This window comes from Carassius gibelio, chromosome A4, assembly GCF_023724105.1.
Source record: "Carassius gibelio isolate Cgi1373 ecotype wild population from Czech Republic chromosome A4, carGib1.2-hapl.c, whole genome shotgun sequence".
In the NCBI taxonomy this organism is placed as follows: domain Eukaryota; kingdom Metazoa; phylum Chordata; class Actinopteri; order Cypriniformes; family Cyprinidae; genus Carassius; species Carassius gibelio.
In genome coordinates this window covers 16,708,919-16,736,084 of record NC_068374.1, presented here as the reverse complement: position 1 = coordinate 16,736,084, position 27,166 = coordinate 16,708,919, and the positions used below count along the sequence as shown (strand labels likewise).

At 48.8% G+C, this 27,166-nt stretch overlaps 1 long non-coding RNA gene and 25 other non-coding genes across 26 annotated transcripts; 14 read left to right on the top strand and 12 right to left on the bottom strand.

Moving 5' to 3' along the window:
• The first annotated feature begins 40 nt into the window (after nt 1–40).
• trnal-cag (transfer RNA leucine (anticodon CAG)) lies at nt 41–123 on the top strand. Its single transcript has one exon. It is a non-coding gene; the product is annotated as a tRNA-Leu (tRNA).
• Nucleotides 124–1,216: 1,093 nt separating this feature from the next.
• trnam-cau (transfer RNA methionine (anticodon CAU)) lies at nt 1,217–1,290 on the bottom strand. The gene has a single exon. It is a non-coding gene; the product is annotated as a tRNA-Met (tRNA).
• A 96-nt stretch (nt 1,291–1,386) lies between these two features.
• Nucleotides 1,387–1,469, top strand: trnal-cag (transfer RNA leucine (anticodon CAG)). Its single transcript has one exon. It is a non-coding gene; the product is annotated as a tRNA-Leu (tRNA).
• A 1,099-nt stretch (nt 1,470–2,568) lies between these two features.
• On the bottom strand, nt 2,569–2,642 carry trnam-cau (transfer RNA methionine (anticodon CAU)). The gene has a single exon. It is a non-coding gene; the product is annotated as a tRNA-Met (tRNA).
• Nucleotides 2,643–2,738: 96 nt separating this feature from the next.
• trnal-cag (transfer RNA leucine (anticodon CAG)) lies at nt 2,739–2,821 on the top strand. Its single transcript has one exon. It is a non-coding gene; the product is annotated as a tRNA-Leu (tRNA).
• Nucleotides 2,822–3,920: 1,099 nt separating this feature from the next.
• Nucleotides 3,921–3,994, bottom strand: trnam-cau (transfer RNA methionine (anticodon CAU)). The gene has a single exon. It is a non-coding gene; the product is annotated as a tRNA-Met (tRNA).
• Nucleotides 3,995–4,090: 96 nt separating this feature from the next.
• Nucleotides 4,091–4,173, top strand: trnal-cag (transfer RNA leucine (anticodon CAG)). Its single transcript has one exon. It is a non-coding gene; the product is annotated as a tRNA-Leu (tRNA).
• A 1,099-nt stretch (nt 4,174–5,272) lies between these two features.
• On the bottom strand, nt 5,273–5,346 carry trnam-cau (transfer RNA methionine (anticodon CAU)). The gene has a single exon. It is a non-coding gene; the product is annotated as a tRNA-Met (tRNA).
• Nucleotides 5,347–6,624: 1,278 nt separating this feature from the next.
• On the bottom strand, nt 6,625–6,698 carry trnam-cau (transfer RNA methionine (anticodon CAU)). Its single transcript has one exon. It is a non-coding gene; the product is annotated as a tRNA-Met (tRNA).
• Nucleotides 6,699–6,794: 96 nt separating this feature from the next.
• On the top strand, nt 6,795–6,877 carry trnal-cag (transfer RNA leucine (anticodon CAG)). Its single transcript has one exon. It is a non-coding gene; the product is annotated as a tRNA-Leu (tRNA).
• Nucleotides 6,878–8,146: 1,269 nt separating this feature from the next.
• Nucleotides 8,147–8,229, top strand: trnal-cag (transfer RNA leucine (anticodon CAG)). Its single transcript has one exon. It is a non-coding gene; the product is annotated as a tRNA-Leu (tRNA).
• Nucleotides 8,230–9,499: 1,270 nt separating this feature from the next.
• Nucleotides 9,500–9,582, top strand: trnal-cag (transfer RNA leucine (anticodon CAG)). The gene has a single exon. It is a non-coding gene; the product is annotated as a tRNA-Leu (tRNA).
• Nucleotides 9,583–10,681: 1,099 nt separating this feature from the next.
• trnam-cau (transfer RNA methionine (anticodon CAU)) lies at nt 10,682–10,755 on the bottom strand. The gene has a single exon. It is a non-coding gene; the product is annotated as a tRNA-Met (tRNA).
• Nucleotides 10,756–10,851: 96 nt separating this feature from the next.
• trnal-cag (transfer RNA leucine (anticodon CAG)) lies at nt 10,852–10,934 on the top strand. The gene has a single exon. It is a non-coding gene; the product is annotated as a tRNA-Leu (tRNA).
• Nucleotides 10,935–12,033: 1,099 nt separating this feature from the next.
• trnam-cau (transfer RNA methionine (anticodon CAU)) lies at nt 12,034–12,107 on the bottom strand. The gene has a single exon. It is a non-coding gene; the product is annotated as a tRNA-Met (tRNA).
• Nucleotides 12,108–13,385: 1,278 nt separating this feature from the next.
• On the bottom strand, nt 13,386–13,459 carry trnam-cau (transfer RNA methionine (anticodon CAU)). Its single transcript has one exon. It is a non-coding gene; the product is annotated as a tRNA-Met (tRNA).
• Nucleotides 13,460–13,555: 96 nt separating this feature from the next.
• On the top strand, nt 13,556–13,638 carry trnal-cag (transfer RNA leucine (anticodon CAG)). Its single transcript has one exon. It is a non-coding gene; the product is annotated as a tRNA-Leu (tRNA).
• Nucleotides 13,639–14,907: 1,269 nt separating this feature from the next.
• trnal-cag (transfer RNA leucine (anticodon CAG)) lies at nt 14,908–14,990 on the top strand. Its single transcript has one exon. It is a non-coding gene; the product is annotated as a tRNA-Leu (tRNA).
• A 2,160-nt stretch (nt 14,991–17,150) lies between these two features.
• Nucleotides 17,151–18,889, bottom strand: LOC127970272 (uncharacterized). Its single transcript, XR_008156572.1, has 3 exons — nt 18,771–18,889; nt 17,770–18,654; nt 17,151–17,643 (listed from the first exon to the last, which is right to left on the bottom strand). It is a non-coding gene; the product is annotated as an uncharacterized LOC127970272 (long non-coding RNA).
• Nucleotides 18,890–20,843: 1,954 nt separating this feature from the next.
• Nucleotides 20,844–20,917, bottom strand: trnam-cau (transfer RNA methionine (anticodon CAU)). The gene has a single exon. It is a non-coding gene; the product is annotated as a tRNA-Met (tRNA).
• A 96-nt stretch (nt 20,918–21,013) lies between these two features.
• On the top strand, nt 21,014–21,096 carry trnal-cag (transfer RNA leucine (anticodon CAG)). Its single transcript has one exon. It is a non-coding gene; the product is annotated as a tRNA-Leu (tRNA).
• Nucleotides 21,097–22,365: 1,269 nt separating this feature from the next.
• On the top strand, nt 22,366–22,448 carry trnal-cag (transfer RNA leucine (anticodon CAG)). The gene has a single exon. It is a non-coding gene; the product is annotated as a tRNA-Leu (tRNA).
• A 1,269-nt stretch (nt 22,449–23,717) lies between these two features.
• On the top strand, nt 23,718–23,800 carry trnal-cag (transfer RNA leucine (anticodon CAG)). Its single transcript has one exon. It is a non-coding gene; the product is annotated as a tRNA-Leu (tRNA).
• A 1,099-nt stretch (nt 23,801–24,899) lies between these two features.
• Nucleotides 24,900–24,973, bottom strand: trnam-cau (transfer RNA methionine (anticodon CAU)). The gene has a single exon. It is a non-coding gene; the product is annotated as a tRNA-Met (tRNA).
• A 1,380-nt stretch (nt 24,974–26,353) lies between these two features.
• On the bottom strand, nt 26,354–26,427 carry trnam-cau (transfer RNA methionine (anticodon CAU)). Its single transcript has one exon. It is a non-coding gene; the product is annotated as a tRNA-Met (tRNA).
• Nucleotides 26,428–26,523: 96 nt separating this feature from the next.
• On the top strand, nt 26,524–26,606 carry trnal-cag (transfer RNA leucine (anticodon CAG)). Its single transcript has one exon. It is a non-coding gene; the product is annotated as a tRNA-Leu (tRNA).
• The last annotated feature ends 560 nt before the right edge of the window (nt 26,607–27,166 follow it).

Genomic DNA, 27,166 nt, shown 5'->3' with positions numbered 1-27,166 from the left:
AGGTGTGGCTCGAACAGGCCATCTCTAGCCAGGCAAGGGTGTCAGGATGGCCGAGCGGTCTAAGGCGCTGCGTTCAGGTCGCAGTCTCCCCTGGAGGCGTGGGTTCGAATCCCACTTCTGACAGACCTATCCTTTGGCTGCAGACAGAGACTTCAGTCTTCTGCCACGTTGGGCCAGCAGGGCGTTAACTTTGACAAAACAACGCATTAGGCAGATGCTAGTATTAATTGGGCAGGCGTTGAAGGCAAGGATGAGTTTTTAGACACTTTTTGAAAATGGTTAAAGCCTCCGCTGCTCGAATTGAGATAGGCAAGCAGATCCACCAGCATAGGTCTGAACCAGCGACTTTAGGTATGTTGCTGCAGAGCCAGTGGTTATCTTGTAGGCAAACATCAGTACCTTGAATCTGATGCGAACAGCTATTGGTAGCCAGTGCAAAATTATGAAGAGAGGTGTGACGTGGGCTTTCTTTGGCTCGTTAAAGACCACTCTCGCTGCTGCATCCTGGATCAGTTGCAGAGGCTTGATAGTACGTGCCGGAAGACCCGCCAAGGGAGCGTAACAGTAGTCCGATCTGGAGAAAACAGAGAGCTTGGACAAGGAGTTGTGTGGCCTGCTCTGATCGGAAGGGTCTAATCTTCCGAACGTTGTACAAGGCAAATCTTCAGGCCAGTGCAGCAATATGGCCTTTGAAACTTCACAAAACCTCAGGAGGACGTGGCCACGTGTTACATGAATATGAGAGGGATGCTATTACTGCCTTCGTGTAGCATTAGCCAGCATGAATGCAGAATTTTGACTTCATTGTAAATAAAAGGATTGCACGGGCCTACACGCAATGTCGCTGGATGAGATTCAGGGAATTTACCTGGAACCTCACAGTTTTCCACAAAGCATCATTTCACCTGCCCTGAAGAGGAGCTGTGGCCTTTTGCCCCCAGGAGACACAGGGAAACCCACACGAAAGGGGACAGAGAACCTCACTCTGTCTTTCTGAGCCACGGGTGTCAAACTCAGTCCCCTGCAGAGTTTAGATTCAAGCCTGATTGAACACACCTGATCCAACCAATCATGCCCTTCAGGCTCATTTGAAAACTACACGCCTTGTGTGTTTGAGAAGGGTTGGAACAACACTCTACAGGGCTCGGGCCCTAAAGGAATTTAGTTTGATACCCCTGGTCTAAGCTCTCTCCGTTATCAGAAAAAAGCACCACCCTGCCCCGTGTGAGGCTCGAACTCACGACCTTCAGATTATGAGACTGACGCGCTGCCTAACTGCGCCAACGAGGCCCGTGGGCTAGAGGGGGCCCGAACAGAGATAAAGTAGCTTCTAGGTCCCCGGTTTCAGGTGTGGCTCGAACAGGCCATCTCTAGCCAGGCAAGGGTGTCAGGATGGCCGAGCGGTCTAAGGCGCTGCGTTCAGGTCGCAGTCTCCCCTGGAGGCGTGGGTTCGAATCCCACTTCTGACAGACCTATCCTTTGGCTGCAGACAGAGACTTCAGTCTTCTGCCATGTTGGGCCAGCAGGGCGTTAACTTTGACAAAACAACGCATTAGGCAGATGCTAGTATTAATTGGGCAGGCGTTGAAGGCAAGGATGAGTTTTTAGACACTTTTTGAAAATGGTTAAAGCCTCCGCTGCTCGAATTGAGATAGGCAAGCAGATCCACCAGCATAGGTCTGAACCAGCGTCTTTAGGTATGTTGCTGCAGAGCCAGTGGTTATCTTGTAGGCAAACATCAGTACCTTGAATCTGATGCGAACAGCTATTGGTAGCCAGTGCAAAATTATGAAGAGAGGTGTGACGTGGGCTTTCTTTGGCTCGTTGAAGACCACTCTCGCTGCTGCATCCTGGATCAGTTGCAGAGGCTTGATAGTACGTGCCGGAAGACCCGCCAAGGGAGCGTAACAGTAGTCCGGTCTGGAGAAAACAGAGAGCTTGGACAAGGAGTTGTGTGGCCTGCTCTGATCGGAAGGGTCTAATCTTCCGAACGTTGTACAAGGCAAATCTTCAGGACCGGGCCAGTGCAGCAATATGGCCTTTGAAACTTCACAAAACCTCAGGAGGACGTGGCCACGTGTTACATGAATATGAGAGGGATGCTATTACTGCCTTCGTGTAGCATTAGCCAGCATGAATGCAGAATTTTGACTTCATTGTAAATAAAAGGATTGCACGGGCCTACACGCAATGTCGCTGGATGAGATTCAGGGAATTTACCTGGAACCTCACAGTTTTCCACAAAGCATCATTTCACCTGCCCTGAAGAGGAGCTGTGGCCTTTTGCCCCCAGGAGACACAGGGAAACCCACACGAAAGGGGACAGAGAACCTCACTCTGTCTTTCTGAGCCACGGGTGTCAAACTCAGTCCCCTGCAGAGTTTAGATTCAAGCCTGATTGAACACACCTGATCCAACCAATCATGCCCTTCAGGCTCATTTGAAAACTACACGCCTTGTGTGTTTGAGAAGGGTTGGAACAACACTCTACAGGGCTCGGGCCCTAAAGGAATTTAGTTTGATACCCCTGGTCTAAGCTCTCTCCGTTATCAGAAAAAAGCACCACCCTGCCCCGTGTGAGGCTCGAACTCACGACCTTCAGATTATGAGACTGACGCGCTGCCTAACTGCGCCAACGAGGCCCGTGGGCTAGAGGGGGCCCGAACAGAGATAAAGTAGCTTCTAGGTCCCCGGTTTCAGGTGTGGCTCGAACAGGCCATCTCTAGCCAGGCAAGGGTGTCAGGATGGCCGAGCGGTCTAAGGCGCTGCGTTCAGGTCGCAGTCTCCCCTGGAGGCGTGGGTTCGAATCCCACTTCTGACAGACCTATCCTTTGGCTGCAGACAGAGACTTCAGTCTTCTGCCATGTTGGGCCAGCAGGGCGTTAACTTTGACAAAACAACGCATTAGGCAGATGCTAGTATTAATTGGGCAGGCGTTGAAGGCAAGGATGAGTTTTTAGGCACTTTTTGAAAATGGTTAAAGCCTCCGCTGCTCGAATTGAGATAGGCAAGCAGATCCACCAGCATAGGTCTGAACCAGCGACTTTAGGTATGTTGCTGCAGAGCCAGTGGTTATCTTGTAGGCAAACATCAGTACCTTGAATCTGATGCGAACAGCTATTGGTAGCCAGTGCAAAATTATGAAGAGAGGTGTGACGTGGGCTTTCTTTGGCTCGTTGAAGACCACTCTCGCTGCTGCATCCTGGATCAGTTGCAGAGGCTTGATAGTACGTGCCGGAAGACCCGCCAAGGGAGCGTAACAGTAGTCCGGTCTGGAGAAAACAGAGAGCTTGGACAAGGAGTTGTGTGGCCTGCTCTGATCGGAAGGGTCTAATCTTCCGAACGTTGTACAAGGCAAATCTTCAGGACCGGGCCAGTGCAGCAATATGGCCTTTGAAACTTCACAAAACCTCAGGAGGACGTGGCCACGTGTTACATGAATATGAGAGGGATGCTATTACTGCCTTCGTGTAGCATTAGCCAGCATGAATGCAGAATTTTGACTTCATTGTAAATAAAAGGATTGCACGGGCCTACACGCAATGTCGCTGGATGAGATTCAGGGAATTTACCTGGAACCTCACAGTTTTCCACAAAGCATCATTTCACCTGCCCTGAAGAGGAGCTGTGGCCTTTTGCCCCCAGGAGACACAGGGAAACCCACACGAAAGGGGACAGAGAACCTCACTCTGTCTTTCTGAGCCACGGGTGTCAAACTCAGTCCCCTGCAGAGTTTAGATTCAAGCCTGATTGAACACACCTGATCCAACCAATCATGCCCTTCAGGCTCATTTGAAAACTACACGCCTTGTGTGTTTGAGAAGGGTTGGAACAACACTCTACAGGGCTCGGGCCCTAAAGGAATTTAGTTTGATACCCCTGGTCTAAGCTCTCTCCGTTATCAGAAAAAAGCACCACCCTGCCCCGTGTGAGGCTCGAACTCACGACCTTCAGATTATGAGACTGACGCGCTGCCTAACTGCGCCAACGAGGCCCGTGGGCTAGAGGGGGCCCGAACAGAGATAAAGTAGCTTCTAGGTCCCCGGTTTCAGGTGTGGCTCGAACAGGCCATCTCTAGCCAGGCAAGGGTGTCAGGATGGCCGAGCGGTCTAAGGCGCTGCGTTCAGGTCGCAGTCTCCCCTGGAGGCGTGGGTTCGAATCCCACTTCTGACAGACCTATCCTTTGGCTGCAGACAGAGACTTCAGTCTTCTGCCATGTTGGGCCAGCAGGGCGTTAACTTTGACAAAACAACGCATTAGGCAGATGCTAGTATTAATTGGGCAGGCGTTGAAGGCAAGGATGAGTTTTTAGACACTTTTTGAAAATGGTTAAAGCCTCCGCTGCTCGAATTGAGATAGGCAAGCAGATCCACCAGCATAGGTCTGAACCAGCGTCTTTAGGTATGTTGCTGCAGAGCCAGTGGTTATCTTGTAGGCAAACATCAGTACCTTGAATCTGATGCGAACAGCTATTGGTAGCCAGTGCAAAATTATGAAGAGAGGTGTGACGTGGGCTTTCTTTGGCTCGTTGAAGACCACTCTCGCTGCTGCATCCTGGATCAGTTGCAGAGGCTTGATAGTACGTGCCGGAAGACCCGCCAAGGGAGCGTAACAGTAGTCCGGTCTGGAGAAAACAGAGAGCTTGGACAAGGAGTTGTGTGGCCTGCTCTGATCGGAAGGGTCTAATCTTCCGAACGTTGTACAAGGCAAATCTTCAGGACCGGGCCAGTGCAGCAATATGGCCTTTGAAACTTCACAAAACCTCAGGAGGACGTGGCCACGTGTTACATGAATATGAGAGGGATGCTATTACTGCCTTCGTGTAGCATTAGCCAGCATGAATGCAGAATTTTGACTTCATTGTAAATAAAAGGATTGCACGGGCCTACACGCAATGTCGCTGGATGAGATTCAGGGAATTTACCTGGAACCTCACAGTTTTCCACAAAGCATCATTTCACCTGCCCTGAAGAGGAGCTGTGGCCTTTTGCCCCCAGGAGACACAGGGAAACCCACACGAAAGGGGACAGAGAACCTCACTCTGTCTTTCTGAGCCACGGGTGTCAAACTCAGTCCCCTGCAGAGTTTAGATTCAAGCCTGATTGAACACACCTGATCCAACCAATCATGCCCTTCAGGCTCATTTGAAAACTACACGCCTTGTGTGTTTGAGAAGGGTTGGAACAACACTCTACAGGGCTCGGGCCCTAAAGGAATTTAGTTTGATACCCCTGGTCTAAGCTCTCTCCGTTATCAGAAAAAAGCACCACCCTGCCCCGTGTGAGGCTCGAACTCACGACCTTCAGATTATGAGACTGACGCGCTGCCTAACTGCGCCAACGAGGCCCGTGGGCTAGAGGGGGCCCGAACAGAGATAAAGTAGCTTCTAGGTCCCCGGTTTCAGGTGTGGCTCGAACAGGCCATCTCTAGCCAGGCAAGGGTGTCAGGATGGCCGAGCGGTCTAAGGCGCTGCATTCAGGTCGCAGTCTCCCCTGGAGGCGTGGGTTCGAATCCCACTTCTGACAGACCTATCCTTTGGCTGCAGACAGAGACTTCAGTCTTCTGCCATGTTGGGCCAGCAGGGCGTTAACTTTGACAAAACAACGCATTAGGCAGATGCTAGTATTAATTGGGCAGGCGTTGAAGGCAAGGATGAGTTTTTAGGCACTTTTTGAAAATGGTTAAAGCCTCCGCTGCTCGAATTGAGATAGGCAAGCAGATCCACCAGCATAGGTCTGAACCAGCGACTTTAGGTATGTTGCTGCAGAGCCAGTGGTTATCTTGTAGGCAAACATCAGTACCTTGAATCTGATGCGAACAGCTATTGGTAGCCAGTGCAAAATTATGAAGAGAGGTGTGACGTGGGCTTTCTTTGGCTCGTTGAAGACCACTCTCGCTGCTGCATCCTGGATCAGTTGCAGAGGCTTGATAGTACGTGCCGGAAGACCCGCCAAGGGAGCGTAACAATAGTCCGGTCTGGAGAAAACAGAGAGCTTGGACAAGGAGTTGTGTGGCCTGCTCTGATCGGAAGGGTCTAATCTTCCGAACGTTGTACAAGGCAAATCTTCAGGACCGGGCCAGTGCAGCAATATGGCCTTTGAAACTTCACAAAACCTCAGGAGGACGTGGCCACGTGTTACATGAATATGAGAGGGATGCTATTACTGCCTTCGTGTAGCATTAGCCAGCATGAATGCAGAATTTTGACTTCATTGTAAATAAAAGGATTGCACGGGCCTACACGCAATGTCGCTGGATGAGATTCAGGGAATTTACCTGGAACCTCACAGTTTTCCACAAAGCATCATTTCACCTGCCCTGAAGAGGAGCTGTGGCCTTTCGCCCCCAGGAGACACAGGGAAACCCACACGAAAGGGGACAGAGAACCTCACTCTGTCTTTCTGAGCCACGGGTGTCAAACTCAGTCCCCTGCAGAGTTTAGATTCAAGCCTGATTGAACACACCTGATCCAACCAATCATGCCCTTCAGGCTCATTTGAAAACTACACGCCTTGTGTGTTTGAGAAGGGTTGGAACAACACTCTACAGGGCTCGGGCCCTAAAGGAATTTAGTTTGATACCCCTGGTCTAAGCTCTCTCCGTTATCAGAAAAAAGCACCACCCTGCCCCGTGTGAGGCTCGAACTCACGACCTTCAGATTATGAGACTGACGCGCTGCCTAACTGCGCCAACGAGGCCCGTGGGCTAGAGGGGGCCCGAACAGAGATAAAGTAGCTTCTAGGTCCCCGGTTTCAGGTGTGGCTCGAACAGGCCATCTCTAGCCAGGCAAGGGTGTCAGGATGGCCGAGCGGTCTAAGGCGCTGCGTTCAGGTCGCAGTCTCCCCTGGAGGCGTGGGTTCGAATCCCACTTCTGACAGACCTATCCTTTGGCTGCAGACAGAGACTTCAGTCTTCTGCCATGTTGGGCCAGCAGGGCGTTAACTTTGACAAAACAACGCATTAGGCAGATGCTAGTATTAATTGGGCAGGCGTTGAAGGCAAGGATGAGTTTTTAGACACTTTTTGAAAATGGTTAAAGCCTCCGCTGCTCGAATTGAGATAGGCAAGCAGATCCACCAGCATAGGTCTGAACCAGCGACTTTAGGTATGTTGCTGCAGAGCCAGTGGTTATCTTGTAGGCAAACATCAGTACCTTGAATCTGATGCGAACAGCTATTGGTAGCCAGTGCAAAATTATGAAGAGAGGTGTGACGTGGGCTTTCTTTGGCTCGTTGAAGACCACTCTCGCTGCTGCATCCTGGATCAGTTGCAGAGGCTTGATAGTACGTGCCGGAAGACCCGCCAAGGGAGCGTAACAGTAGTCCGGTCTGGAGAAAACAGAGAGCTTGGACAAGGAGTTGTGTGGCCTGCTCTGATCGGAAGGGTCTAATCTTCCGAACGTTGTACAAGGCAAATCTTCAGGACCGGGCCAGTGCAGCAATATGGCCTTTGAAACTTCACAAAACCTCAGGAGGACGTGGCCACGTGTTACATGAATATGAGAGGGATGCTATTACTGCCTTCGTGTAGCATTAGCCAGCATGAATGCAGAATTTTGACTTCATTGTAAATAAAAGGATTGCACGGGCCTACACGCAATGTCGCTGGATGAGATTCAGGGAATTTACCTGGAACCTCACAGTTTTCCACAAAGCATCATTTCACCTGCCCTGAAGAGGAGCTGTGGCCTTTTGCCCCCAGGAGACACAGGGAAACCCACACGAAAGGGGACAGAGAACCTCACTCTGTCTTTCTGAGCCACGGGTGTCAAACTCAGTCCCCTGCAGAGTTTAGATTCAAGCCTGATTGAACACACCTGATCCAACCAATCATGCCCTTCAGGCTCATTTGAAAACTACACGCCTTGTGTGTTTGAGAAGGGTTGGAACAACACTCTAAAGGGCTCGGGCCCTAAAGGAATTTAGTTTGATACCCCTGGTCTAAGCTCTCTCCGTTATCAGAAAAAAGCACCACCCTGCCCCGTGTGAGGCTCGAACTCACGACCTTCAGATTATGAGACTGACGCGCTGCCTAACTGCGCCAATGAGGCCCGTGGGCTAGAGGGGGCCCGAACAGAGATAAAGTAGCTTCTAGGTCCCCGGTTTCAGGTGTGGCTCGAACAGGCCATCTCTAGCCAGGCAAGGGTGTCAGGATGGCCGAGCGGTCTAAGGCGCTGCGTTCAGGTCGCAGTCTCCCCTGGAGGCGTGGGTTCGAATCCCACTTCTGACAGACCTATCCTTTGGCTGCAGACAGAGACTTCAGTCTTCTGCCATGTTGGGCCAGCAGGGCGTTAACTTTGACAAAACAACGCATTAGGCAGATGCTAGTATTAATTGGGCAGGCGTTGAAGGCAAGGATGAGTTTTTAGACACTTTTTGAAAATGGTTAAAGCCTCCGCTGCTCGAATTGAGATAGGCAAGCAGATCCACCAGCATAGGTCTGAACCAGCGACTTTAGGTATGTTGCTGCAGAGCCAGTGGTTATCTTGTAGGCAAACATCAGTACCTTGAATCTGATGCGAACAGCTATTGGTAGCCAGTGCAAAATTATGAAGAGAGGTGTGACGTGGGCTTTCTTTGGCTCGTTGAAGACCACTCTCGCTGCTGCATCCTGGATCAGTTGCAGAGGCTTGATAGTACGTGCCGGAAGACCCGCCAAGGGAGCGTAACAGTAGTCCGGTCTGGAGAAAACAGAGAGCTTGGACAAGGAGTTGTGTGGCCTGCTCTGATCGGAAGGGTCTAATCTTCCGAACGTTGTACAAGGCAAATCTTCAGGACCGGGCCAGTGCAGCAATATGGCCTTTGAAACTTCACAAAACCTCAGGAGGACGTGGCCACGTGTTACATGAATATGAGAGGGATGCTATTACTGCCTTCGTGTAGCATTAGCCAGCATGAATGCAGAATTTTGACTTCATTGTAAATAAAAGGATTGCACGGGCCTACACGCAATGTCGCTGGATGAGATTCAGGGAATTTACCTGGAACCTCACAGTTTTCCACAAAGCATCATTTCACCTGCCCTGAAGAGGAGCTGTGGCTTTTTGCCCCCAGGAGACACAGGGAAACCCACACGAAAGGGGACAGAGAACCTCACTCTGTCTTTCTGAGCCACGGGTGTCAAACTCAGTCCCCTGCAGAGTTTAGATTCAAGCCTGATTGAACACACCTGATCCAACCAATCATGCCCTTCAGTTTTCATTTGAAAACTACACGCCTTGTGTGTTTGAGAAGGGTTGGAACAACACTCTACAGGGCTCGGGCCCTAAAGGAATTTAGTTTGATACCCCTGGTCTAAGCTCTCTCCGTTATCAGAAAAAAGCACCACCCTGCCCTGTGTGAGGCTCGAACTCACGACCTTCAGATTATGAGACTGACGCGCTGCATAACTGCGCCAACGAGGCCCGTGGGCTAGAGGGGGCCCGAACAGAGATAAAGTAGCTTCTAGGTCCCCGGTTTCAGGTGTGGCTCGAACAGGCCATCTCTAGCCAGGCAAGGGTGTCAGGATGGCCGAGCGGTCTAAGGCGCTGCGTTCAGGTCGCAGTCTCCCCTGGAGGCGTGGGTTCGAATCCCACTTCTGACAGACCTATCCTTTGGCTGCAGACAGAGACTTCAGTCTTCTGCCATGTTGGGCCAGCAGGGCGTTAACTTTGACAAAACAACGCATTAGGCAGATGCTAGTATTAATTGGGCAGGCGTTGAAGGCAAGGATGAGTTTTTAGGCACTTTTTGAAAATGGTTAAAGCCTCCGCTGCTCGAATTGAGATAGGCAAGCAGATCCACCAGCATAGGTCTGAACCAGCGACTTTAGGTATGTTGCTGCAGAGCCAGTGGTTATCTTGTAGGCAAACATCAGTACCTTGAATCTGATGCGAACAGCTATTGGTAGCCAGTGCAAAATTATGAAGAGAGGTGTGACGTGGGCTTTCTTTGGCTCGTTGAAGACCACTCTCGCTGCTGCATCCTGGATCAGTTGCAGAGGCTTGATAGTACGTGCCGGAAGACCCGCCAAGGGAGCGTAACAGTAGTCCGGTCTGGAGAAAACAGAGAGCTTGGACAAGGAGTTGTGTGGCCTGCTCTGATCGGAAGGGTCTAATCTTCCGAACGTTGTACAAGGCAAATCTTCAGGACCGGGCCAGTGCAGCAATATGGCCTTTGAAACTTCACAAAACCTCAGGAGGACGTGGCCACGTGTTACATGAATATGAGAGGGATGCTATTACTGCCTTCGTGTAGCATTAGCCAGCATGAATGCAGAATTTTGACTTCATTGTAAATAAAAGGATTGCACGGGCCTACACGCAATGTCGCTGGATGAGATTCAGGGAATTTACCTGGAACCTCACAGTTTTCCACAAAGCATCATTTCACCTGCCCTGAAGAGGAGCTGTGGCCTTTTGCCCCCAGGAGACACAGGGAAACCCACACGAAAGGGGACAGAGAACCTCACTCTGTCTTTCTGAGCCACGGGTGTCAAACTCAGTCCCCTGCAGAGTTTAGATTCAAGCCTGATTGAACACACCTGATCCAACCAATCATGCCCTTCAGGCTCATTTGAAAACTACACGCCTTGTGTGTTTGAGAAGGGTTGGAACAACACTCTACAGGGCTCGGGCCCTAAAGGAATTTAGTTTGATACCCCTGGTCTAAGCTCTCTCCGTTATCAGAAAAAAGCACCACCCTGCCCCGTGTGAGGCTCGAACTCACGACCTTCAGATTATGAGACTGACGCGCTGCCTAACTGCGCCAACGAGGCCCGTGGGCTAGAGGGGGCCCGAACAGAGATAAAGTAGCTTCTAGGTCCCCGGTTTCAGGTGTGGCTCGAACAGGCCATCTCTAGCCAGGCAAGGGTGTCAGGATGGCCGAGCGGTCTAAGGCGCTGCGTTCAGGTCGCAGTCTCCCCTGGAGGCGTGGGTTCGAATCCCACTTCTGACAGACCTATCCTTTGGCTGCAGACAGAGACTTCAGTCTTCTGCCATGTTGGGCCAGCAGGGCGTTAACTTTGACAAAACAACGCATTAGGCAGATGCTAGTATTAATTGGGCAGGCGTTGAAGGCAAGGATGAGTTTTTAGACACTTTTTGAAAATGGTTAAAGCCTCCGCTGCTCGAATTGAGATAGGCAAGCAGATCCACCAGCATAGGTCTGAACCAGCGTCTTTAGGTATGTTGCTGCAGAGCCAGTGGTTATCTTGTAGGCAAACATCAGTACCTTGAATCTGATGCGAACAGCTATTGGTAGCCAGTGCAAAATTATGAAGAGAGGTGTGACGTGGGCTTTCTTTGGCTCGTTGAAGACCACTCTCGCTGCTGCATCCTGGATCAGTTGCAGAGGCTTGATAGTACGTGCCGGAAGACCCGCCAAGGGAGCGTAACAGTAGTCCGGTCTGGAGAAAACAGAGAGCTTGGACAAGGAGTTGTGTGGCCTGCTCTGATCGGAAGGGTCTAATCTTCCGAACGTTGTACAAGGCAAATCTTCAGGACCGGGCCAGTGCAGCAATATGGCCTTTGAAACTTCACAAAACCTCAGGAGGACGTGGCCACGTGTTACATGAATATGAGAGGGATGCTATTACTGCCTTCGTGTAGCATTAGCCAGCATGAATGCAGAATTTTGACTTCATTGTAAATAAAAGGATTGCACGGGCCTACACGCAATGTCGCTGGATGAGATTCAGGGAATTTACCTGGAACCTCACAGTTTTCCACAAAGCATCATTTCACCTGCCCTGAAGAGGAGCTGTGGCCTTTTGCCCCCAGGAGACACAGGGAAACCCACACGAAAGGGGACAGAGAACCTCACTCTGTCTTTCTGAGCCACGGGTGTCAAACTCAGTCCCCTGCAGAGTTTAGATTCAAGCCTGATTGAACACACCTGATCCAACCAATCATGCCCTTCAGGCTCATTTGAAAACTACACGCCTTGTGTGTTTGAGAAGGGTTGGAACAACACTCTACAGGGCTCGGGCCCTAAAGGAATTTAGTTTGATACCCCTGGTCTAAGCTCTCTCCGTTATCAGAAAAAAGCACCACCCTGCCCCGTGTGAGGCTCGAACTCACGACCTTCAGATTATGAGACTGACGCGCTGCCTAACTGCGCCAACGAGGCCCGTGGGCTAGAGGGGGCCCGAACAGAGATAAAGTAGCTTCTAGGTCCCCGGTTTCAGGTGTGGCTCGAACAGGCCATCTCTAGCCAGGCAAGGGTGTCAGGATGGCCGAGCGGTCTAAGGCGCTGCATTCAGGTCGCAGTCTCCCCTGGAGGCGTGGGTTCGAATCCCACTTCTGACAGACCTATCCTTTGGCTGCAGACAGAGACTTCAGTCTTCTGCCATGTTGGGCCAGCAGGGCGTTAACTTTGACAAAACAACGCATTAGGCAGATGCTAGTATTAATTGGGCAGGCGTTGAAGGCAAGGATGAGTTTTTAGGCACTTTTTGAAAATGGTTAAAGCCTCCGCTGCTCGAATTGAGATAGGCAAGCAGATCCACCAGCATAGGTCTGAACCAGCGACTTTAGGTATGTTGCTGCAGAGCCAGTGGTTATCTTGTAGGCAAACATCAGTACCTTGAATCTGATGCGAACAGCTATTGGTAGCCAGTGCAAAATTATGAAGAGAGGTGTGACGTGGGCTTTCTTTGGCTCGTTGAAGACCACTCTCGCTGCTGCATCCTGGATCAGTTGCAGAGGCTTGATAGTACGTGCCGGAAGACCCGCCAAGGGAGCGTAACAATAGTCCGGTCTGGAGAAAACAGAGAGCTTGGACAAGGAGTTGTGTGGCCTGCTCTGATCGGAAGGGTCTAATCTTCCGAACGTTGTACAAGGCAAATCTTCAGGACCGGGCCAGTGCAGCAATATGGCCTTTGAAACTTCACAAAACCTCAGGAGGACGTGGCCACGTGTTACATGAATATGAGAGGGATGCTATTACTGCCTTCGTGTAGCATTAGCCAGCATGAATGCAGAATTTTGACTTCATTGTAAATAAAAGGATTGCACGGGCCTACACGCAATGTCGCTGGATGAGATTCAGGGAATTTACCTGGAACCTCACAGTTTTCCACAAAGCATCATTTCACCTGCCCTGAAGAGGAGCTGTGGCCTTTCGCCCCCAGGAGACACAGGGAAACCCACACGAAAGGGGACAGAGAACCTCACTCTGTCTTTCTGAGCCACGGGTGTCAAACTCAGTCCCCTGCAGAGTTTAGATTCAAGCCTGATTGAACACACCTGATCCAACCAATCATGCCCTTCAGGCTCATTTGAAAACTACACGCCTTGTGTGTTTGAGAAGGGTTGGAACAACACTCTACAGGGCTCGGGCCCTAAAGGAATTTAGTTTGATACCCCTGGTCTAAGCTCTCTCCGTTATCAGAAAAAAGCACCACCCTGCCCCGTGTGAGGCTCGAACTCACGACCTTCAGATTATGAGACTGACGCGCTGCCTAACTGCGCCAACGAGGCCCGTGGGCTAGAGGGGGCCCGAACAGAGATAAAGTAGCTTCTAGGTCCCCGGTTTCAGGTGTGGCTCGAACAGGCCATCTCTAGCCAGGCAAGGGTGTCAGGATGGCCGAGCGGTCTAAGGCGCTGCGTTCAGGTCGCAGTCTCCCCTGGAGGCGTGGGTTCGAATCCCACTTCTGACAGACCTATCCTTTGGCTGCAGACAGAGACTTCAGTCTTCTGCCATGTTGGGCCAGCAGGGCGTTAACTTTGACAAAACAACGCATTAGGCAGATGCTAGTATTAATTGGGCAGGCGTTGAAGGCAAGGATGAGTTTTTAGACACTTTTTGAAAATGGTTAAAGCCTCCGCTGCTCGAATTGAGATAGGCAAGCAGATCCACCAGCATAGGTCTGAACCAGCGACTTTAGGTATGTTGCTGCAGAGCCAGTGGTTATCTTGTAGGCAAACATCAGTACCTTGAATCTGATGCGAACAGCTATTGGTAGCCAGTGCAAAATTATGAAGAGAGGTGTGACGTGGGCTTTCTTTGGCTCGTTGAAGACCACTCTCGCTGCTGCATCCTGGATCAGTTGCAGAGGCTTGATAGTACGTGCCGGAAGACCCGCCAAGGGAGCGTAACAGTAGTCCGGTCTGGAGAAAACAGAGAGCTTGGACAAGGAGTTGTGTGGCCTGCTCTGATCGGAAGGGTCTAATCTTCCGAACGTTGTACAAGGCAAATCTTCAGGACCGGGCCAGTGCAGCAATATGGCCTTTGAAACTTCACAAAACCTCAGGAGGACGTGGCCACGTGTTACATGAATATGAGAGGGATGCTATTACTGCCTTCGTGTAGCATTAGCCAGCATGAATGCAGAATTTTGACTTCATTGTAAATAAAAGGATTGCACGGGCCTACACGCAATGTCGCTGGATGAGATTCAGGGAATTTACCTGGAACCTCACAGTTTTCCACAAAGCATCATTTCACCTGCCCTGAAGAGGAGCTGTGGCCTTTTGCCCCCAGGAGACACAGGGAAACCCACACGAAAGGGGACAGAGAACCTCACTCTGTCTTTCTGAGCCACGGGTGTCAAACTCAGTCCCCTGCAGAGTTTAGATTCAAGCCTGATTGAACACACCTGATCCAACCAATCATGCCCTTCAGGCTCATTTGAAAACTACACGCCTTGTGTGTTTGAGAAGGGTTGGAACAACACTCTAAAGGGCTCGGGCCCTAAAGGAATTTAGTTTGATACCCCTGGTCTAAGCTCTCTCCGTTATCAGAAAAAAGCACCACCCTGCCCCGTGTGAGGCTCGAACTCACGACCTTCAGATTATGAGACTGACGCGCTGCCTAACTGCGCCAATGAGGCCCGTGGGCTAGAGGGGGCCCGAACAGAGATAAAGTAGCTTCTAGGTCCCCGGTTTCAGGTGTGGCTCGAACAGGCCATCTCTAGCCAGGCAAGGGTGTCAGGATGGCCGAGCGGTCTAAGGCGCTGCGTTCAGGTCGCAGTCTCCCCTGGAGGCGTGGGTTCGAATCCCACTTCTGACAGACCTATCCTTTGGCTGCAGACAGAGACTTCAGTCTTCTGCCATGTTGGGCCAGCAGGGCGTTAACTTTGACAAAACAACGCATTAGGCAGATGCTAGTATTAATTGGGCAGGCGTTGAAGGCAAGGATGAGTTTTTAGACACTTTTTGAAAATGGTTAAAGCCTCCGCTGCTCGAATTGAGATAGGCAAGCAGATCCACCAGCATAGGTCTGAACCAGCGACTTTAGGTATGTTGCTGCAGAGCCAGTGGTTATCTTGTAGGCAAACATCAGTACCTTGAATCTGATGCGAACAGCTATTGGTAGCCAGTGCAAAATTATGAAGAGAGGTGTGACGTGGGCTTTCTTTGGCTCGTTGAAGACCACTCTCGCTGCTGCATCCTGGATCAGTTGCAGAGGCTTGATAGTACGTGCCGGAAGACCCGCCAAGGGAGCGTAACAGTAGTCCGGTCTGGAGAAAACAGAGAGCTTGGACAAGGAGTTGTGTGGCCTGCTCTGATCGGAAGGGTCTAATCTTCCGAACGTTGTACAAGGCAAATCTTCAGGACCGGGCCAGTGCAGCAATATGGCCTTTGAAACTTCACAAAACCTCAGGAGGACGTGGCCACGTGTTACATGAATATGAGAGGGATGCTATTACTGCCTTCGTGTAGCATTAGCCAGCATGAATGCAGAATTTTGACTTCATTGTAAATAAAAGGATTGCACGGGCCTACACGCAATGTCGCTGGATGAGATTCAGGGAATTTACCTGGAACCTCACAGTTTTCCACAAAGCATCATTTCACCTGCCCTGAAGAGGAGCTGTGGCTTTTTGCCCCCAGGAGACACAGGGAAACCCACACGAAAGGGGACAGAGAACCTCACTCTGTCTTTCTGAGCCACGGGTGTCAAACTCAGTCCCCTGCAGAGTTTAGATTCAAGCCTGATTGAACACACCTGATCCAACCAATCATGCCCTTCAGTTTTCATTTGAAAACTACACGCCTTGTGTGTTTGAGAAGGGTTGGAACAACACTCTACAGGGCTCGGGCCCTAAAGGAATTTAGTTTGATACCCCTGGTCTAAGCTCTCTCCGTTATCAGAAAAAAGCACCACCCTGCCCTGTGTGAGGCTCGAACTCACGACCTTCAGATTATGAGACTGACGCGCTGCATAACTGCGCCAACGAGGCCCGTGGGCTAGAGGGGGCCCGAACAGAGATAAAGTAGCTTCTAGGTCCCCGGTTTCAGGTGTGGCTCGAACAGGCCATCTCTAGCCAGGCAAGGGTGTCAGGATGGCCGAGCGGTCTAAGGCGCTGCGCTCAAGCTGGGGAACAATAGTCCGTCAAAGACGGGGAAGAAGGGAAGAAAAGAGGGAAGGAAGAAAAAGAGAAGGGGAAGAAGAGAAAGAAAAAATGAAGAAAAGAAAGGGTCAAATTTGACGTTCAAAGACGGATCTTCCTTAGCATGCGCGCAGTGATACATCTTCCGGTTTCTTCATGCGGTAAATTCGCGCATTTATATTACACTGTTTTATATTGCAGGTGCTCCCCTCGACCCGGGTTCGAATCCAGCTAAAGACAACTTTTTGTTTTATTGTTAATTGCTTTAAATTAATGAAGTTTCAAGGTTAATTAAATGTATATATGTGCTTGTTTGATATTTTTTTCATTACATTTTAATACACCAATGGAAATGTGTTTTGTTATTATTAGTTATTTAGTAGTTGTTGTATTATTTTTTATTCTGATTAAGCATGTTATTGTGTGTAGTTGTATTCATATTTATTTTAAGCATGTTATTAGTTGTGATTTTATTGATATTAAATCAAAATTTTTTTTTAAGGTTACATTCATTCAAGACACCTTTAAATCTGTCATTTTTAATTAAAACAGGATGCAAAAATAGTCATTATTATGCTTAAAAATGTCTGTGACAAATGACAAAGTGCAAATTATCTTTTTATAGGAATACGTTCTATTGTTGCAGTGTACTGATGAAATGTTTACTAAAGTACAAATAAAAAAGCAATCATTCTCTTTTTTTTTTTTTACAATTATGCCAACATAACAGTAATGAATATTAAACAAATTAAATTTATATAAGTTTTCAAAAAAAAAAAAAAAAATTAAAAGGAAAATAAATGTAGAAATCAAAACACATTTCTCAATTTGCTTTTTTTATTTATTTTACAATTATGCTAACAGAACAGTAATGAATATTAAATGAAGTTTTCAAACAATAAATTAAAAAGGTAAAAGTAAAAGTTAAATAGGATTAAAAAATCAAGTTAAATAAAATAATGTTAGACACAAATATTAACAATAGTGAACTATATTTAAACAACTATATACACACAACAATAAATAAAAATATACAGTGTATACATTATTTGGGAGAAGGTTCTCCGCATTTACTCTAACCACTTTTCTTTTGTAATGTTCTCAGTCTGTGGACAGTATATACACCTTGCCCCTGTACTGGCTATGTCCCGTTGCACTGGTTTTGAATTGTCCACACTTCCTGCAAGTGTTTGCCTTGTAGGGTCTCTTGGGCATGGTTTGTGGAGCTGGTTGAGAATTGGTGCTCTGCACAATAGGCTGTAACAGTGGCATCCTATGGACCGCTGACAGTCTCTGAACCATTTGCAGACCCTGGAACACTGGCACACCCTGAAACATCGACAAAAATATGGTTTTCTGGTATAAAAAAAAAATTGAACAAGTTTAATAATTTGTACAGAATGGAACGTGAAAAGTGTCTTCATAGAATACTTTATGGATTATGCCATTACTTACAGAGACAGTACTGCTTGGTATAGAGGCACAAGACACTGCTGCGCTGGGTAGGTCTTCAACCTGAGAAGGTCTCCTGACCACACTAAGATTTGGCTTTGCTGCAGCAATGTGAGAGCCAGTAAATCTTGGTTTGGTAAATCAAAAATGTGAGAAGACAGAATGTGTTATAATAGCAAGAATTACGAAGAATTAATTAATATTACTATTTTAAGTAAATGCAGGTTTTTAAAAACATTTCTTTCTGAATAGAAGTGTCATCCATATTTATTAGCAGTATTGACTCCTGAAATTACTACAAAGTATTTGCATGATGGAATAATTGTTAATATGTGTACAGTTAATAATAGCCAGCGTCTATGTGGTATGTTACCTGAGATTGAGAAAGAAAGATAATGTAGCTTTAACACATGAGAAGTATTGAGAGAGATGCCATGAGGGACATGAGTCTAGTCTCAAGAGAGAAAGCAGACAGGTTACATTCTACATTTATCCTTGACCATGTGACTTAAACCAAATCTGAGATATTCAAACTGACCATTCAGCAGACAACAGGTGCCCCCACTGTACAAGAGGGGTGACAATTAGTAGGTCTCAGCCAGCATCTCATAGCATTCTTGCTTTTTCTTTTTTTCTTCATCTTACGTTCTGAACTTTCTTGAATTTTAATTGAGCACATTCTTAAGTGGTATTATTAAAAAAGTTAAATAGTAATTCTTACCATTGAAAATTGTGTTGCAACTCTTGCTTCCACAGGTGCAGTAGGCTGGGGCTGGGGCAGGGGCATGGGATGAGGCTGGGAGTCAGGCTGACTCTGCTCCATGGCCTTCTTTGCTGTTTCAGCAGCATGAGGTTCTTCCACCACCCTTTGTGCTGGTCCAGTAGAGGCTTAAGACGACAAAAAAAAAAAAAAAAAAAAAAAAACCCTTAATACATAATTCAGAAAGAAACCTTTTCAGTAAATATACTAATGATACTAATAAAAAACATGCATTTCAGCACACCTCCAAGCAAGGTTGTTTGGCCACGAGACAGCATCTGACATTTCTCTATCTGTAAGCATTATAACAAATATAATGCACAATACAAGTGAGTCCCTTAAGAGAGCATAAAATACTTCATTAAATTCATATATATATTCATTCATTCATTCATTCATTCATTTCTAGGACACAAGTCACATTTATTTTATATATAATGTTACAACTGGTATCTCTATTTAGAGGAGAAAGATACAAGACAGGAACATTTCTTAAAATACCTGCAACATTACATAAATGTCTATAAACAATTATTACACACTCTGGTTTGCACTGTTGAAAGCCATAACATAACACAACCATCACATTACATCGTTCAAATGAATGGGACCAGGTAAATGTTTGTTCTGAAGCCTGATGTGTTGTTCTCTTATGCAAATACACTAAACCAAGATACTAATAATGTTCGATTACGATTATTTTTTATTTTTATACATCTATAATGCAAAGGTAACAAACACTCACCCATTGATAAATCTCGTACCACTTTTTATGTCGAACTACGCGACAATGACCCTTGTCATAGGTCACAAACTTGAGTAATTAACCTTTTTTACCTCTGACACGCCCCCTGAGGAAGATGTCATTCTTTCGTACACCTTCGGCACGGTTCGGCAACTTGATTGACACCTGACTAGAAGCGCTGACCCCTCCACCTTGCGGTGAGACGCGGAAACGTGCCGTCGAAATCCCCCTGCTCTCTGATTGGTCAAATGTCACGAATGTCAAGATAATGTTATAAATTGCGCTTTTTGATTGGCTGGAAATGTTAAGGCGCTTCGACGCGATTGGTCCAAATGTCATAGCGCTTCGATGCGATTGGCTGCGCAGTTCGACATTGCTCAACATTTCTGAAATTATGTCGGACTATCCTTCGTCAGCTAGCGCTCAGGTCGCAGTCTCCCCTGGAGGCGTGGGTTCGAATCCCACTTCTGACAGACCTATCCTTTGGCTGCAGACAGAGACTTCAGTCTTCTGCCATGTTGGGCCAGCAGGGCGTTAACTTTGACAAAACAACGCATTAGGCAGATGCTAGTATTAATTGGGCAGGCGTTGAAGGCAAGGATGAGTTTTTAGACACTTTTTGAAAATGGTTAAAGCCTCCGCTGCTCGAATTGAGATAGGCAAGCAGATCCACCAGCATAGGTCTGAACCAGCGACTTTAGGTATGTTGCTGCAGAGCCAGTGGTTATCTTGTAGGCAAACATCAGTACCTTGAATCTGATGCGAACAGCTATTGGTAGCCAGTGCAAAATTATGAAGAGAGGTGTGACGTGGGCTTTCTTTGGCTCGTTGAAGACCACTCTCGCTGCTGCATCCTGGATCAGTTGCAGAGGCTTGATAGTACGTGCCGGAAGACCCGCCAAGGGAGCGTAACAGTAGTCCGGTCTGGAGAAAACAGAGAGCTTGGACAAGGAGTTGTGTGGCCTGCTCTGATCGGAAGGGTCTAATCTTCCGAACGTTGTACAAGGCAAATCTTCAGGACCGGGCCAGTGCAGCAATATGGCCTTTGAAACTTCACAAAACCTCAGGAGGACGTGGCCACGTGTTACATGAATATGAGAGGGATGCTGTTACTGCCTTCGTGTAGCATTAACCAGCATGAATGCAGAATTTTGACTTCATTGTAAATAAAAGGATTGCACGGGCCTACACGCAATGTCGCTGGATGAGATTCAGGGAATTTACCTGGAACCTCACAGTTTTCCACAAAGCATCATTTCACCTGCCCTGAAGAGGAGCTGTGGCCTTTTGCCCCCAGGAGACACAGGGAAACCCACACGAAAGGGGACAGAGAACCTCACTCTGTCTTTCTGAGCCACGGGTGTCAAACTCAGTCCCCTGCAGAGTTTAGATTCAAGCCTGATTGAACACACCTGATCCAACCAATCATGCCCTTCAGGCTCATTTGAAAACTACACGCCTTGTGTGTTTGAGAAGGGTTGGAACAACACTCTACAGGGCTCGGGCCCTAAAGGAATTTAGTTTGATACCCCTGGTCTAAGCTCTCTCCGTTATCAGAAAAAAGCACCACCCTGCCCCGTGTGAGGCTCGAACTCACGACCTTCAGATTATGAGACTGACGCGCTGCCTAACTGCGCCAACGAGGCCCGTGGGCTAGAGGGGGCCCGAACAGAGATAAAGTAGCTTCTAGGTCCCCGGTTTCAGGTGTGGCTCGAACAGGCCATCTCTAACCAGGCAAGGGTGTCAGGATGGCCGAGCGGTCTAAGGCGCTGCGTTCAGGTCGCAGTCTCCCCTGGAGGCGTGGGTTCGAATCCCACTTCTGACAGACCTATCCTTTGGCTGCAGACAGAGACTTCAGTCTTCTGCTATGTTGGGCCAGCAGGGCGTTAACTTTGACAAAACAACGCATTAGGCAGATGCTAGTATTAATTGGGCAGGCGTTGAAGGCAAGGATGAGTTTTTAGACACTTTTTGAAAATGGTTAAAGCCTCCGCTGCTCAAATTGAGATAGGCAAGCAGATCCACCAGCATAGGTCTGATCCAGCGACTTTAGGTATGTTGCTGCAGAGCCAGTGGTTATCTTGTAGGCAAACATCAGTACCTTGAATCTGATGCGAACAGCTATTGGTAGCCAGTGCAAAATTATGAAGAGAGGTGTGACGTGGGCTTTCTTTGGCTCGTTGAAGACCACTCTCGCTGCTGCATCCTGGATCAGTTGCAGAGGCTTGATAGTACGTGCCGGAAGACCCACCAAGGGAGCGTAACAGTAGTCCGGTCTGGAGAAAACAGAGAGCTTGGACAAGGAGTTGTGTGGCCTGCTCTGATCGGAAGGGTCTAATCTTCCGAACGTTGTACAAGGCAAATCTTCAGGACCGGGCCAGTGCAGCAATATGGCCTTTGAAACTTCACAAAACCTCAGGAGGACGTGGCCACGTGTTACATGAATATGAGAGGGATGCTATTACTGCCTTCGTGTAGCATTAGCCAGCATGAATGCAGAATTTTGACTTCATTGTAAATAAAAGGATTGCACGGGCCTACACGCAATGTCGCTGGATGAGATTCAGGGAATTTACCTGGAACCTCACAGTTTTCCACAAAGCATCATTTCACCTGCCCTGAAGAGGAGCTGTGGCCTTTTGCCCCCAGGAGACACAGGGAAACCCACACGAAAGGGGACAGAGAACCTCACTCTGTCTTTCTGAGCCACGGGTGTCAAACTCAGTCCCCTGCAGAGTTTAGATTCAAGCCTGATTGAACACACCTGATCCAACCAATCATGCCCTTCAGGCTCATTTGAAAACTACACGCCTTGTGTGTTTGAGAAGGGTTGGAACAACACTCTACAGGGCTCGGGCCCTAAAGGAATTTAGTTTGATACCCCTGGTCTAAGCTCTCTCCGTTATCAGAAAAAAGCACCACCCTGCCCTGTGTGAGGCTCGAACTCACGACCTTCAGATTATGAGACTGACGCGCTGCCTAACTGCGCCAACGAGGCCCGTGGGCTAGAGGGGGCCCGAACAGAGATAAAGTAGCTTCTAGGTCCCCGGTTTCAGGTGTGGCTCGAACAGGCCATCTCTAGCCAGGCAAGGGTGTCAGGATGGCCGAGCGGTCTAAGGCTCTGCGTTCAGGTCGCAGTCTCCCCTGGAGGCGTGGGTTCGAATCCCACTTCTGACAGACCTATCCTTTGGCTGCAGACAGAGACTTCAGTCTTCTGCCATGTTGGGCCAGCAGGGCGTTAACTTTGACAAAACAACGCATTAGGCAGATGCTAGTATTAATTGGGCAGGCGTTGAAGGCAAGGATGAGTTTTTAGACACTTTTTGAAAATGGTTAAAGCCTCCGCTGCTCGAATTGAGATAGGCAAGCAGATCCACCAGCATAGGTCTGAACCAGCGACTTTAGGTATGTTGCTGCAGAGCCAGTGGTTATCTTGTAGGCAAACATCAGTACCTTGAATCTGATGCGAACAGCTATTGGTAGCCAGTGCAAAATTATGAAGAGAGGTGTGACGTGGGCTTTCTTTGGCTCGTTGAAGACCACTCTCGCTGCTGCAACCTGGATCAGTTGCAGAGGCTTGATAGTACGTGCCGGAAGACCCGCCAAGGGAGCGTAACAGTAGTCCGGTCTGGAGAAAACAGAGAGCTTGGACAAGGAGTTGTGTGGCCTGCTCTGATCGGAAAGGTCTAATCTTCCGAACGTTGTACAAGGCAAATCTTCAGGACCGGGCCAGTGCAGCAATATGGCCTTTGAAACTTCACAAAACCTCAGGAGGACGTGGCCACGTGTTACATGAATATGAGAGGGATGCTATTACTGCCTTCGTGTAGCATTAGCCAGCATGAATGCAGAATTTTGACTTCATTGTAAATAAAAGGATTGCACGGGCCTACACGCAATGTCGCTGGATGAGATTCAGGGAATTTACCTGGAACCTCACAGTTTTCCACAAAGCATCATTTCACCTGCCCTGAAGAGGAGCTGTGGCCTTTTGCCCCCAGGAGACACAGGGAAACCCACACGAAAGGGGACAGAGAACCTCACTCAGTCTTTCTGAGCCACGGGTGTCAAACTCAGTCCCCTGCAGAGTTTAGATTCAAGCCTGATTGAACACACCTGATCCAACCAATCATGCCCTTCAGGCTCATTTGAAAACTACACGCCTTGTGTGTTTGAGAAGGGTTGGAACAACACTCTACAGGGCTCGGGCCCTAAAGGAATTTAGTTTGATACCCCTGGTCTAAGCTCTCTCCGTTATCAGAAAAAAGCACCACCCTGCCCCGTGTGAGGCTCGAACTCACTACCTTCAGATTATGAGACTGACGCGCTGCCTAACTGCGCCAACGAGGCCCGTGGGCTAGAGGGGGCCCGAACAGAGATAAAGTAGCTTCTAGGTCCCCGGTTTCAGGTGTGGCTCGAACAGGCCATCTCTAGCCAGGCAAGGGTGTCAGGATGGCCGAGCGGTCTAAGGCGCTGCGTTCAGGTCGCAGTCTCCCCTGGAGGCGTGGGTTCGAATCCCACTTCTGACAGACCTATCCTTTGGCTGCAGACAGAGACTTCAGTCTTCTGCCATGTTGGGCCAGCAGGGCGTTAACTTTGACAAAACAACGCATTAGGCAGATGCTAGTATTAATTGGGCAGGCGTTGAAGGCAAGGATGAGTTTTTAGACACTTTTTGAAAATGGTTAAAGCCTCCGCTGCTCGAATTGAGATAGGCAAGCAGATCCACCAGCATAGGTCTGATCCAGCGACTTTAGGTATGTTGCTGCAGAGCCAGTGGTTATCTTGTAGGCAAACATCAGTACCTTGAATCTGATGCGAACAGCTATTGGTAGCCAGTGCAAAATTATGAAGAGAGGTGTGACGTGGGCTTTCTTTGGCTCGTTGAAGACCACTCTCGCTGCTGCATCCTGGATCAGTTGCAGAGGCTTGATAGTACGTGCCGGAAGACCCGCCAAGGGAGCGTAACAGTAGTCCGGTCTGGAGAAAACAGAGAGCTTGGACAAGGAGTTGTGTGGCCTGCTCTGATCGGAAGGGTCTAATCTTCCGAACGTTGTACAAGGCAAATCTTCAGGACCGGGCCAGTGCAGCAATATGGCCTTTGAAACTTCACAAAACCTCAGGAGGACGTGGCCACGTGTTACATGAATATGAGAGGGATGCTATTACTGCCTTCGTGTAGCATTAGCCAGCATGAATGCAGAATTTTGACTTCATTGTAAATAAAAGGATTGCACGGGCCTACACGCAATGTCGCTGGATGAGATTCAGGGAATTTACCTGGAACCTCACAGTTTTCCACAAAGCATCATTTCACCTGCCCTGAAGAGGAGCTGTGGCCTTTTGCCCCCAGGAGACACAGGGAAACCCACACGAAAGGGGACAGAGAACCTCACTCTGTCTTTCTGAGCCACGGGTGTCAAACTCAGTCCCCTGCAGAGTTTAGATTCAAGCCTGATTGAACACACCTGATCCAACCAATCATGCCCTTCAGGCTCATTTGAAAACTACACGCCTTGTGTGTTTGAGAAGGGTTGGAACAACACTCTACAGGGCTCGGGCCCTAAAGGAATTTAGTTTGATACCCCTGGTCTAAGCTCTCTCCGTTATCAGAAAAAAGCACCACCCTGCCCCGTGTGAGGCTCGAACTCACGACCTTCAGATTATGAGACTGACGCGCTGCCTAACTGCGCCAACGAGGCCCGTGGGCTAGAGGGGGCCTGCTTTCAGGTGTGGCTCGAACAGGCCATCCCTAGCCAGGCAAGGGTGTCAGGATGGCCGAGCGGTCTAAGGCGCTGCGTTCAGGTCGCAGTCTCCCCTGGGCCCAAACAGAGATAAAGTAGCTTCTAGGTCCCCGGTTTCAGGTGTGGCTCGAACAGGCCATCCCTAGCCAGGCAAGGGTGTCAGGATGGCCGAGCGGTCTAAGGCGCTGCGTTCAGGTCGCAGTCTCCCCTGGAGGCGTGGGTTCGACCTACTTCTGACAGACCTATCCTTTGGCTGCAGACAGAGACTTCAGTCTTCTGCTATGTTGGGCCAGCAGGGCGTTAACTTTGACAAAACAACGCATTAGGCAGATGCTAGTATTAATTGGGCAGGCGTTGAAGGCAAGGATGAGTTTTTAGACACTTTTTGAAAATGGTTAAAGCCTCCGCTGCTCGAATTGAGATAGGCAAGCAGATCCACCAGCATAGGTCTGAACCAGCGACTTTAGGTATGTTGCTGCAGAGCCAGTGGTTATCTTGTAGGCAAACATCAGTACCTTGAATCTGATGCGAACAGCTATTGGTAGCCAGTGCAAAATTATGAAGAGAGGTGTGACGTGGGCTTTCTTTGGCTCGTTGAAGACCACTCTCGCTGCTGCATCCTGGATCAGTTGCAGAGGCTTGATAGTACGTGCCGGAAGACCCGCCAAGGGAGCGTAACAGTAGTCCGGTCTGGAGAAAACAGAGAGCTTGGACAAGGAGTTGTGTGGCCTGCTCTGATCGGAAGGGTCTAATCTTCCGAACGTTGTACAAGACAAATCTTCAGGACCGGGCCAGTGCAGCAATATTGCCTTTGAAACTTCACAAAACCTCAGGAGGACGTGGCCACGTGTTACATGAATATGAGAGGGATGCTATTACTGCCTTCGTGTAGCATTAGCCAGCATGAATGCAGAATTTTGACTTCATTGTAAATAAAAGGATTGCACGGGCCTACACGCAATGTCGCTGGATGAGATTCAGGGAATTTACCTGGAACCTCACAGTTTTCCACAAAGCATCATTTCACCTGCCCTGAAGAGGAGCTGTGGCCTTTTGCCCCCAGGAGACACAATGAAACCCACACGAAAGGGGACAGAGAACCTCACTCTGTCTTTCTGAGCCACGGGTGTCAAACTCAGTCCCCTGCAGAGTTTAGATTCAAGCCTGATTGAACACACCTGATCCAACCAATCATGCCCTTCAGGCTCATTTGAAAACTACACGCCTTGTGTGTTTGAGAAGGGTTGGAACAACACTCTACAGGGCTCGGGCCCTAAAGGAATTTAGTTTGATACCCCTGGTCTAAGCTCTCTCCGTTATCAGAAAAAAGCACCACCCTGCCCCGTGTGAGGCTCGAACTCACGACCTTCAGATTATGAGACTGACGCGCTGCCTAACTGCGCCAACGAGGCCCGTGGGCTAGAGGGGGCCCGAACAGAGATAAAGTAGCTTCTAGGTCCCCGGTTTCAGGTGTGGCTCGAACAGGCCATCTCTAACCAGGGAAGGGTGTCAGGATGGCCGAGCGGTCTAAGGCGCTGCGTTCAGGTCGCAGTCTCCCCTGGAGGCGTGGGTTCGAATCCCACTTCTGACAGACCTATCCTTTGGCTGCAGACAGAGACTTCAGTCTTCTGCTATGTTGGGCCAGCAGGGCGTTAACTTTGACAAAACAACGCATTAGGCAGATGCTAGTATTAATTGGGCAGGCGTTGAAGGCAAGGATGAATTTTTAGACACTTTTTGAAAATGGTTAAAGCCTCCGCTGCTCGAATTGAGATAGGCAAGCAGATCCACCAGCATAGGTCTGATCCAGCGACTTTAGGTATGTTGCTGCAGAGCCAGTGGTTATCTTGTAGGCAAACATCAGTACCTTGAATCTGATGCGAACAGCTATTGGTAGCCAGTGCAAAATTATGGCAGTAATAGCATCATTTCACCTGCCCTGAAGAGGAGCTGTGGCCTTTTGCCCCCCAGGAGACACAGGGAAACCCACACGAAAGGGGACAGAGATCCTTTCTTTCTGAGCCACGGGTGTCAAACTCAGTCCCCGGAAGGCCGGAGACCTGCAGGGTTTAGATTCAAGCCTGACTGAACACACCTGATCCAACTAATCATGCCCTTCAGGCTCATTTGAAAACTACATGCCTTGTGTGT